General features: G+C 36.2%; 1 protein-coding gene across 5 annotated transcripts in view; it reads left to right on the forward strand.

Moving 5' to 3' along the window:
• The window catches only part of LOC114350627 (uncharacterized), a 125402-nt gene that overhangs the window by 83300 nt on the left and 29842 nt on the right, over nucleotides 1–12260 (forward strand). For 4 of the 5 annotated variants that reach the window (XR_003655713.1, XM_028301493.1, XM_028301494.1 and 1 more), the window contains exon 2: nucleotides 6185–6220. The exons of the other annotated variant lie outside the window; for it this stretch is intronic. The gene's annotated coding sequence lies outside the window, so the exon portion shown is untranslated. The remainder of the gene's footprint in view (nucleotides 1–6184; nucleotides 6221–12260) is intronic. 5 annotated transcript variants of the gene reach the window in all.

The following is a 12260-nucleotide window of genomic DNA, read 5'->3' on the forward strand; positions in this document are numbered from 1 at the left end:
GTAGAAAGAACAGAATGGAAAGGTGAGACAGTAGATCCTCTTGTTTATTAATTTTTTTAGTGCTGTACTATCAGGTTTTTCAGTCCAGAAAAAAAACAAATGAAAATCAATTGTAACTTACTCGTAAATAAAACAAATGAAAATCAAATGTCGGTACCTAACGGACGACTGTTGCTTGTTACCAGTGTGCTTACCATGAGTTTACGTTACGTGTGCTCGCTAGCGACTGCGTAAAAAAATGACATTAATTGTATGACATATTGTGCAGCGCCCCTAGCGGCTACTTTCAAGAAACATAATCTCCATAGAATTTTTTGACGTTTTCGCTAGCGAGCACACCTAACGTAAACTCATGGTAGGTACACTGAGCAGTTACGAGTAGGTATATTATTATAATAAGTACCAAGTTATTAATAAGGCTGTAGGGTAACTCTCTGTCTGTTATAAATGGATATGTAAGGCTGGGTTGCATCATCTGACTCTAACTTTGACAAACGTCAAAAATCTGTCAAACTCCATACAAAACGCACCGGTTATCGTCATAGTTACCGTTAAAGTCAGGTGGTGCAACTGAGCCTAAGTAAGACGAGGTTATCCTGAATTCAACATCTTAACATTTCGTCTTAAAAAGGGAATGAGGAATCTGGGAACTTTTGAACAGTCAGGTTCATTCAATGCTGTTATCTAACCAAACCGGGAAAAAGCGCGTCTTTTGCCTTAACTACTCGATCAAAGAGGCAATACTTAATACATCTTTAAGAAGAAGAGAAGAGGTCAAATCTTAAGCTGTCTTCCCAAGAATATTACTGTATCCATGTATAGTGTAAGGCTACATCGTCGTGCCTTTCGTCAGCTAATCCCATTCGAAGCAATGGAGCGATAAACTTCAGTTCATGCATATTCGTCCGAGTAATGTTAAGCTTAATGAGTGATTAGGCTGGCGGTGCGTGGGTGCGGATTTACCGCTTTGAATTTTCACGAAGCATACACTACAGACAGATTGTTGAGCGCGTTTTAATTGCTGTAGTTTGGAGCTTGTTTGGAAATCGTAGCGATTTTTTTGCACACTTTAGTATAGCTACAGACTTGAGTGAGTACCAGCACAAAAATGTAGTGTGCGGTTGAAATTTTGGCTAGACTTTTGGGTGTGGCCAAGTGGTGCCAGTTTTAACTAAAACGTAAAACGCGTCAAAACTTGATAAACTCAATTTTTGTAGACGAATACTTGGAGTGAGCAGGTTCTTAAATGGAGATCACATGACCTCAAAAAAGACCTAATTATAATACCTGGAGGTGACTGAATAAAAAAGGAGCCAACCATGCTTTGTGGTGATCCTAAGGGAATCTTAAGCCGTTTCTTGTACTTATAAGAATACACAAAACTCATAAAACTATTTTTTTTGCAAGTAGGCTTTTAAAAAGCACTTTTACTAAGTGGTTGTATCCCTACATAGGTAACTTAAGCCTGCCGCGAAATAAAACGATCACCACTAACAGTTTCAGTATCCTATAATAAGTTTTTCATCACCCCTCAAAATTCGACAAAACTGTGATCATAATTATAACATTATAGCAAAATTAAATTTTGTCTTAAGTGTACGCCTAAGGCTTCTAAAACCGACTGGCTGGAATTAAAAAAAGCTTATCTGGCTCGCTACGTAATTGTAGTGCCGTCAGCCGCCTGACGTGCTTTTGGTGGCGAATTAAGGTCGCTAAGCAAACGCTTTATTGATGGTTATCGTCTATTTTGGTGTACAGTCGAGCTGCGAGATTGTCTTGAATTAATGTGGCTATTTGGTTGTTTAATAACACTTAACTGTGATGTACAGTCGACGTATAGTCGAGATACTTGGAATTGACTTGAAAAAAAAAAATGTCTGCTACGTTAGACATTGCCCGTTCCCTAAAATTGTAGGTATATTTAGGTGGCTTTGATTAAATTTCTTAGATTGATTAAATTCTCTATGATGGATGAAGCTTGTAAAAAATCTACATAAAACATGAGCCAAAAATACTCATTTTCATGTGAACTCAATTTGGTAATCAAATTGGTAGGTACTAACTCCATTTATCCCCGCAAAGATAGACCTAAACAAACATCAGTGTACAAATTACAGTAATCGCAAATCGAATCAACTTTAAATCAATCACGCAACTTTAAAACAATCAGTTTATTTTCTCTCCTCACTGTACTATCTTATGAAAGCTCTTTAGGTGGGCGGGTATTGACGTTCAAAAGAAACTTCATACTAATATGACACAAAGAAACAGACAAGCAAACAATTGTAGATCAAACAGAAAGATTGATCTCTATCCCGTTAATATTGTTATGTAAATATAATCTATGATGATTGACATCCGCAAAAAATAGTATGCTATAATTAAATTCCAAGATGGCGTCATCTATGACTAATTACTTTACTAATATGGTTTGAGTGGTTAAAATTAAAGTGTGATACTTTTGACAGCGACTATAAAAAGATATTGATGGGTACCTAGATCTGATATTGGTAATTGTATGCATTAGCATACAGATAGGATCTGGCAGATAAGTGTTAGGCTATTGTGAAAAAAGGTAAATTTTTATCGCGATTATAAGCTAAGGCTAGGTTGCACCATCTTGCTTTAACTTTGACAAACTTTAACTGTCAAAATCCATACAAAAACACCAGTGTGCCTACCATGAGTTTACGTTAGGTGAGCTCGCTAGCGAATACGTCAAAAAATTCTATGAATATTTTATTTCTTGAAAGTAGCCGCTAGGGGCGCTGCACAATATGTCATACATTTAAATGTCAATTTCTTACGCAGTCGCTAGCGAGCACACCTAACGTAAACTCATGGTAGGCACACTATTGTCGTTATAAATACGGTCAAAGTTAGGTGGTGCAACTCAGAGTTTACATATATTGGTACGTAATTATGTAGAAAGAAGTTAACTAATACAAGAGTCTCTAAGAAGTTACAAGAGTTGAAGATTGTTTCTCAGACACTTGCGTCTAAAATCTGTTAAACTAGACTTCTTGGTATGTAACAAATTCTTAAAATAAAAAGATCAGAAGATTTATTCCACCAACCGATTACGTGCGATTTTAGTTATCTTTCTCATTGGTACTAACAATATTGAATGAAAAAACACGTAAGGCTGAGTTGCACCACCTAACTTTAACAGTAGCTATAACGATAATCGGTCTTTTTGTATGGAGTTTGACAGATTTTTGACGTTTGATAAAGTTAAAGTAAGATAGCACAACCCAGCCCTTAGAGTACCTACCAGAACTGAACCAAAGTCAAATAGCTTGCATAAGTATATTCCAAAGTCAGAAGTGCACAATTTAGGTCCCTAATTATAAAAAACATACTTCAGCCAATTATTGTTAACAAGTAGTTACACTAGCTACAAATAAAAAATGTCTGTAAAAATGCTTGGCTAAAGTGAAGGCAATTTACCTGTACCCCGCACGCCTACATAACCCATCGGCATCTGTAAGCGGGAGCTTACAAAGTGAATATGCATGTTCACTTAACCAAATCTTGTAATACTTAATTTTTCCGACCGCATGTTCGGCTTAAGGACGTAGCTCACTTATTAAGTCGGAAAAGGATCAAGACTGAATCGCTTTTCGCGAGATGTCATCGCTTTTCGCGAGCTGTCAAGCCAATGCGAGGTGTTTACGTTACCAACGTTACAGTGCGGACACTTTATGTTGCAGTATGGTTTCATACAAAGAATACTGACCACCTGAAGTTCATATGGTTACGATCCCTTTTCGGGTTGATAGGTGTGCTGCGTCCTTTAGGCTCGTCGATCCCTTGTAAATTCATTACGTAATTTAAAATGCTAATGCGAGTCTGGGAGGTAGAGGAAATGAATAATAAACCGATAGCAATCTAGTATTCAACCGTGATTGAAGTGTTTGGCGACTAAGTGGCGTCATTTTTCAAGTTAATTGTTTTATTGTTTGAGCAGTTGCAGGGACTGAATTAGTAACAAAACATCTAGATATCAGCACAATACTAAGTTATTAAACTACCACGCAGTCTCGTAGCAGATAGGACCATAATAATTATGGGTATACTTAGAACAAGAGCTATGTATAGATCAAGCATTTCCTCCACAACAAAAAAGTCGCTATTTTTAAACCAGCAGACAAAGGTGACAAAATCATGACAACAAAAGGCTCATTGAGAACAAAACTTGACGACATTTTTTTAATTAAAGATGTTTTAATTATATTTTATTTAAATTTTATAGGATGTTAGAAATATTTTTACAGTCAAAAAGTCACATTGACATTCTATGAAATATATACTACTGTAATGTTACTACTATGATCTATAACTAAAGTATCCGATACTATCTACCTACACTAGTCACTTGCATTGTGGATATCAAACAAAACATACCAACCCGCTGTCTGGTTCACATGCCTCAAGCAGAATATTATTGAATATTCTCCAATTCATAACATTTACGATGTCGCTGTCAGCCTGTTATAGTAATGACACGATAATAAAACAGTTACCACTTTCCCCTTTTGGGCCCAAGCAAGCTCGAGAACGGACGCGGTAGCGGGTAAAGTAATTATAATTTCTTTAATGTTTTTTTTTTATTTCAGAAATATACGTTTTACGTTTTACGTTTTAAGATTAGGTTTATTTTTTTTATTATTTTTCTTTAATAGTTCTTTCTTTTTATATTATTCTTCTTTTGTATTCATAAATTACCTGTAAAGAAAAGAGATGTAAGTGAAAATTGAACTGAAGGAACATGAAATCAATATTATTGAAAAAAAAATCTAAACTGTAAATTGGGATGAATTGCCGAAGCCACCAAACATCATCTTTATTTTCCACGCGTAATGTTGTTTACTTTGTAAAACTAATTTGTCTCTATATCTCTGTTTAATTTATTTACCTACCTGTTGACCTACTTTAATGTTCTATCGAAGCTCGCTGTCAGCTAAGGATTAACTTCTATTGTCATTGTCGCTCAGACATCAAATTAACCCAGTTTTTTCGTAAATCGGTTCCTTATAAAGGTAATTGAAATTTTCTTTTTTTAACGCTCTATTATGTATAAAGACTTGTTTCCATAAAGAAAATCCTGTTTTTGCAGGAACTGTTTTTTTCCCTGAATCTCATTTAGTAGTATACGTAGTTTAATTTAACGTTCACATGAACATCCCGTTTGCAATGTCCCGAAAAACTGGATTGTCATAATCCGCTATTTCAGAGTCTTTAGAGCCTCACCCAGACCCGCCTTTAATGTCGTAACCGCAGTACTCAAATTGATTTGTCGTAAGTTGGGACTCAAATACTGGTCTATTAGGAAATATATGACGTTTATTGTAAGTCAATACTCCCGCATGTGGGTGTCCCATTATCGGCCAATTCTGGCACTGACCAGTGGTCAAGCTTTTATAGGTTAAGAGCCATTGTCCGGCTCAATAGCATTAGAAGTAGAGTACAGGGTTACATTTTGTAAAACAGCGCAACGTCGCAGGACTAGGTACTTAACTAACATCATTTATTATATTTTAAAGCCTACTATTAAAACATTGTTTTTTAACGTCGAGACCTGATAGGTACAGAAATGTTTAGTCTGAGAAACTAATAAATATAAATAATAATAAAAATAAAAGAATATATTTCAGTCAAGTTTACAACGTATTGGAAATAGCAACAGTTATTTGGTTCGTTACCTTTTTTAGCTTTATTGTAGCCATTTAGGTCTTAGTGAAAATGCGAATAAAATGTTAACAAAAGTAATTTACTTATTTGATTTCAGAATTTATTGTACCCAAAAATAAAGTCTAAAACGCACGGTTACGTCAGAATCTTCTTAAGACCCTTTTTTATTTTAAGTATTAGTTAAGTTTTGTACTTTAGTATCCTAAAATATTTATATTTAGTGTCCTATAATAGAATAAGACACTTTTCTGTATATCTTTTAAAGAACGAAATGCACCACTGCTAACAATACTGCACCTTATCCCTTAGCCTATGAGCGTCGGTGACTCTGTGAATCATCCGATAATGACTTGACACATGCCTTCCTCGTCACATTGACGGAATGCACTCGTTATTTTTATCTCTTTTTTATCGACTCTATTCATGTTTTATAACCGCCTCAATTTATGTCCAACAATACGATCCTTGACCTTTGTATTTCCTTTTCCAGGATTGGTGAACATCTGGAACATAACCATGTCATAAGGTAAATAATAATCTTTAAATAGATTGTAAGCTCATTTGTCGTTTACAAAGATAATGACGATAAGATTCGTGGAAGTCTAAAACGGGATAACTATTTCAACCATTTTTTTTTATCTTAACGTTATATCCATTAAACTTAAAATTGGAAATGTGTAATTTCTTAAATTAGACATTAGAACAATTAACTATCGCAAAGCTATTGCAAGTTTCTTGAATATTAACCCATTTTAACCCAAGAAATTGCATAAGACTGCGTAACAATTGATTTCTACTGTGTCTCGATTCGCAGGGCTTGAAGGGTTAAACAACATTCAGACAAAATTCAGCGAATAGTGCGTCTACTAAATTCTATATTATCTAGGATGAATGCCATCCTTGAATTCATTCTAAAGTGACTCTAGCGTTGGCACCCCTGAATGCGTAAAGGGTCGTCACCGCGACGGCGATATGTCAACGGGAACAATACAATATTAACCCTTTTGATAGTGGCTGCATTGTTGCCACTGGTACTATAAACTTTATGTTGAAGAAATAAGGTTCAAAGCTAATGAAACATATTTACTGGTTAAAGTTAAGTACGTAGAGTACGGTAACCAGAATCACAGGCACACACCATAAAGGGTTGCGGGCAATGATGGTATCCCATACTAACGATATAATTACCTATTCGATCTTTAGTCTTTAGGTGAATCTTACAGGACGACAATATTTCAGTACTTTCAAACGATTATAAATTTTATTCTATTTTCGTGATCTACTGCCATTATTGTAGTTACTTTTTTATGTGTTGTTATCTAATCGCTATCAGATAATCCTAAATCGGCATTATTTGCTAATTTAAAAGGTTTGGAATCGATTGATAATTTGACATCAGACTGTTCTAAGTTATTAGAGTTTTAGTAAATGTCGCAATATGAAAGCTGTTTATACCGTGATATAACTTGCAACAACCGTTATTGCGTAGTTTAAACACTTAAATATAATCTAGGGCTACAATAACATTTGAACTGGCGCTGTTTAGCACTATAATGACGCCGTAGCCCGACTCAGCCGGACTAACAATGACTGTAAAATAATTTTGAGCTTAGTAAACATTTTCATTCATGGTCCGACCGTACTTAGCGGTTTGCAAGTGTACGTTCGACTCGTTACTAGAGTATAATAGTGTTGTGCTAAGAATGACAGAATTAGGTTTTGTAATCGTAATTTGGAGATAATGAGAAAATTAAGATTTGTTCAGAATATTAAGATCAGTCAGTACCTACCATCAATATGTACATTATGTACCTACTCGAATATACGCTTATATTCTTTTCAAACTGTTAAAAAGTGACTAATGTGTCTAGGAATTATAAATACAATTCAAATTGAATATTCACTCCAACCTAACTCCAAGGTGCCCATATCTGTACGGGTTACTGGACGGAAAAGGAACAGGAACACTAAGTAAAAGTTCAGTTCTCACTTCACTAACCCTCTGTAACCGTCCGATGAGTTACTATCGTGTCTAGCAAATACTTTTATTACAAATTGCGTAGTCAAATAATTATGCACCCGTCTGGAAGCCCATCTCTACTCTAGAATGGAAACCGTCCGAGTGACCGAGGTGTCTTTGTAAATACATTGCAAGTCCTCACTCGGACATACTCCCGAGTGGGGTAGTATCCCATCACTTCAGTAACTGTATTTATTCTCAGCAAACTGCTAAAGGGTGTTGTGTGAGTGGAACACTATCAAACCATTCGATAAATGACGAACGTGTCTAGGACATTCTCCTCATTCACTGAGCTACTGGAGTCTCTCAAACGTACCCAAGACTAGCTTATGCCCCAAGCTAGTCAGACCATTGACCAAACGTGATCAAGAAATACACTACAAGTCGAGTACTCATTCCGACGTAGGTACAGACTCTCAAGTGGAATACTAGCACATAGCATACTCTAGAATGGAAACCGAGGTGTCTTTGTAAATACATTGCAAGTCGAGTCCTCACTCGGACGTACTCCCGACTGGGATACTACATACTATCCCATCACTACAGTAACTGTATTTACTCTCAGCAAACTGCCAGCGACTCGCCAGCGCGCCTCGGGCGTATGTCAACCGCTCCGTTGCAGATTATGCTCTAATCCCCTTTCTGTGAAATAAGCCGCTTTCATGGCTTTGTGCTGAAGCTGTTTCGATGCCCGTCAAGTGCGCCCTAAATCTGTTTTCGTAGGACATCGCACGTGTAAAGCAACGTTTATTTGCTGTTCGGTACTTAAAATTATCGTGGTATTATGCTTCCATTTTACAAAGTAAACATTAATCTAAATAGACACGAGTATGCTTTTTTTGCATGTACACCAAAAAAACGCAATTAGTTGAAATGCCACGATCTAATGCGAGCTTAGATCAAGAAAATGATTAGGCACGCCCTTTTTAAGTATTTAATTTTTTTACTCGCTGTATTTACTCGCAATTCATGATCATGATATTTATCATCATCAGAGGATGCTATTTATCCACCGAAGCCTTTTATTTCCAACATAAACCTGCCGAGCAAAAGTAATATCGCTCCGCAAATACCAATGTACTAATTTCCGCCTACCCATCCATCATTACCCGCAAAAATAATACGTTCGCAGCTCGTGCGCCGAAATGGCCACGGAGACCTTTGACAAGCCACAGTATAAGACAACAGTAAAACATACTTGTGACAACCGACGGTCGCCTAACCTAGTGATTCGCATACCGGGTAACAACGTCAGCTGCTACGGTTGACGGCTCCATTCTTGTTGGGGCCAATGTTGGTATGATGAGCACGAGATTTTCAACCATTATTACGGTTGAATATTTAAATAATCAAAATATCATACTTATCCATGATCCAGCTATGATAGCCTTAAGGTGTGTATCGACATTGAGAGGCTGGCCTATTGGCAGGTTTGTCTATAGACTTACTGCTCAAAAGAATAAACTAAACACGCCTTTAGAGGTTTTTACGGCGTAGACATTTATTTATTTTCAGATAGATCATCATTTCAGGTCGATCATCTTTAGATCTACTTTTAAAATTGTACTATGTCCAGACGTCTTCAAAGGCGAAACAAAATTGTCACAAGTGGTAATCGATGGAGAGCTAATGTGGGTTTAATGTGGCCCATCTGAGACGAGACGCGTGTCTCGTCGTCTCTTTCTAAGATTACCGAATAATCCCACTTCTTTTTGCCTAAGTCACTTGGTGCTCGAACTAAGCCGGGTGTCGTTTGGAATCAATTGCGATTATGCGAATCTTGTTTTGAAGTCGACTTTGATTTGCTCCGGCAAGCATCGGGTATTCGGAAAGTGGAGTAATTAATTAAATTGTTTCTTTGTTACTAAGTAGAGATTATCCCATGTATTCCGAGTTTGATATCGCTTGAGTATTGTGGAGTTGGAAACTTGAATATAATAGGACCGATTCTTAACTCTACCACACAAGCATAGCAGTGATACTGTATTGTGTGAATTAGTCCGTTTTCCCGATGGACAGACGAACGGTAATTTAGTCTGATATCAGAATTGAATAGTGTTACAGATAATTATTGTGTCGACAGGAAAATGAAATGCTTTACGCAATTATATCTACATGTAACCCAATTTGAAACTAGAAGACAAAACGATTCTACTTTACAAAACGTATTATTACGATCACGCAACGTCCCTACAAGTCCTAAATACATCACAGAACACGAGAACTTTATCCCAGCAACGTTCATATTTCATTTCTAATTTCCAGTCCACAAATTACTTGTGCGTGCTCCAACAAGCCATAATGTTCTCCTTTACAACTTACACATAACCGTCGTTACCTTTTGGTCACACGTGGTGTTCAGGGAAGGTTTGCTTTGTTTTGTTAAAACAACAAATGAAAGTAACACCACACCACATGCACGTAAAGGATCCTAAAATTTGTTTACTCAAGCCGTTGTTATAACAAAGGTATTAGTGATGCGCCGTTGCTTTTAAATCGAGAAGATGGTAATTAGTAATGGGGTATCCATTACTAAGTAAATTTGAACAAGGTAATTATAATTTAGATTCAAATATCCACGCGCTTTTGTAAGTGATAGGTTCAGAAGAAGTTAAAAATAAATCTTAGCGTAGATTTATTGTAAAGAGAAATGATTTGATTGTTTGTATTGAATAGGCTCTGAAACTATTCGACCGATTTCATCACCATTACATTATTTAGAGTTTTATGAGTTTTATACCTAAAACAAATAGCAGACATTAGCACAAAGGCTAGTAAGCTTATAATATTTAAGAATAAATATACCGACGTAAGTAGGTACGATCTCACAGTTCCAAATAGAAAATATCTGTTGAAAACCTAGAATGTGCGCGAAAACACACTAATGGGAACTCAATTTAGTTCATTTTCCAGAGCTACAATACGTACTAGATTTCAGTTAGTCCTTAATCGAGTTTCGCTACAATCACAACACTATTCGAGATGCTCGCTACTGTGAGAAATCGTTTTATTTAGAACAAATGAAACCATATTGTTTTTCGACGAAACACGGTTTCGGTTAACTTAAATAAATCGTTCTTGGGTAGCCATCCCATCAATCTTTTTAATAAAGCCAAATGGGGTTTCATTTTCAATGAATCGCTTTAAATGCGCCGGTTGTTTGACTTTATGCAACCTTGATTAGTTTTGATAGTTCATTACTTCGAATAGTGTAGTTTTAATGTAAATATTATTGTTGTAGCTAATACATAATTTAATTTAAGTAGCTTTGTTATTTTGTTTGTTTTGTAAACCGCTGAACGAAGTTTGATGATTTTAGAGGATATTAGGGCGTTGGAAAACGCTACATAATTATATGCCTGAAACAAGGGAGGAAAGTTGCGTTAATTTGTGCTCCATTACATGTACTGTTACAGGTATACTTACTTCTCTTTAAATAAAATTACTTGCACATAAATCAAATCAAATATGTTGATTCATACACAATCTACATTCTGTTGTTCATTCTGTCTCAAAATGAAGTCAATAACACACTCCGGTGAACCTCCCCGAACGCTCACTTAATTTAAGCTCGTCAAAGTCAACCTCATCAATACGCATCCTTATTTCGTAAAAAATAAAAATAAAAAACAGGATTCGTGTTGCTGTCATAAAGGGAAAAATCAGATTTGGGACGGAAATTGAAGTTCCGTGGCTATGGGCGCGGGCGCAACCGGATGTACCACCATTACGGCCACTTCCAACCGTTACACAGCCACGGTTATTATCCAACGCGGTGATATTGAAAACAAATTGAAAATGATTGATCGACGGATATTTTATGCTAAATCGATTAACTAAAGTGCCCCGAATGTTTGCACTGAGGGATAGTTTTGTTGATATTTACTTTGTATATAACAAGAGCTTTTTATTATGCCCCAGTTATTGAAAGCACTCGTAGTTACTCGTAGGTCCCTTTGTCATCATATCATTTGTCTAATGATTTTGACAACTGAACAATGTGGTCGATTGTCGATTTTTTTGTTTGCCATTTTCGTTGTACATAACCTATGATTTGATAGCACATAAAGCTAAATACTGTGGTATGTGACTGGGCAAACAAAAATGTGTAGTTTGAAACTAATTTGCTTGTCTGTGCCATTCTTTATTCTGATCCTGAAATATTCCTTACAATGATACAGTTTGCGAATGAAGAAATACGAATTCAGTATCGGATACAAACTAATTGCCACTAGTATTTTCGACAACATATTTCGTTCTATGGTAATTATGAATGCTTACCACAATATATCACTGTTCTCGTCCCAAGATATATCGGGAGAATATGCTTAGCTCACTCATTCGTGCAGAGCTATGTACCTACACTTAGATATCTACGTTAGTGCTGCTATTTAATTATGTACAACCCCAACTCCGCAGTCTACTGCAAATTCGTTGGCTATTCTGCCGGCAGACTGTGACTTTGTGTTCATTTTACTTGTTAATATTAGATTTATTGTTCAAAGTAGACGTATTGTCGCGTCTGCGGTTCGTTTTGCTAAAGGTA

This window comes from Ostrinia furnacalis, unplaced genomic scaffold, assembly GCF_004193835.3.
Source record: "Ostrinia furnacalis isolate ACB-3 unplaced genomic scaffold, ASM419383v2 OfSCF0932, whole genome shotgun sequence".
NCBI classification, from domain to species: Eukaryota; Metazoa; Arthropoda; class Insecta; order Lepidoptera; family Crambidae; genus Ostrinia; species Ostrinia furnacalis.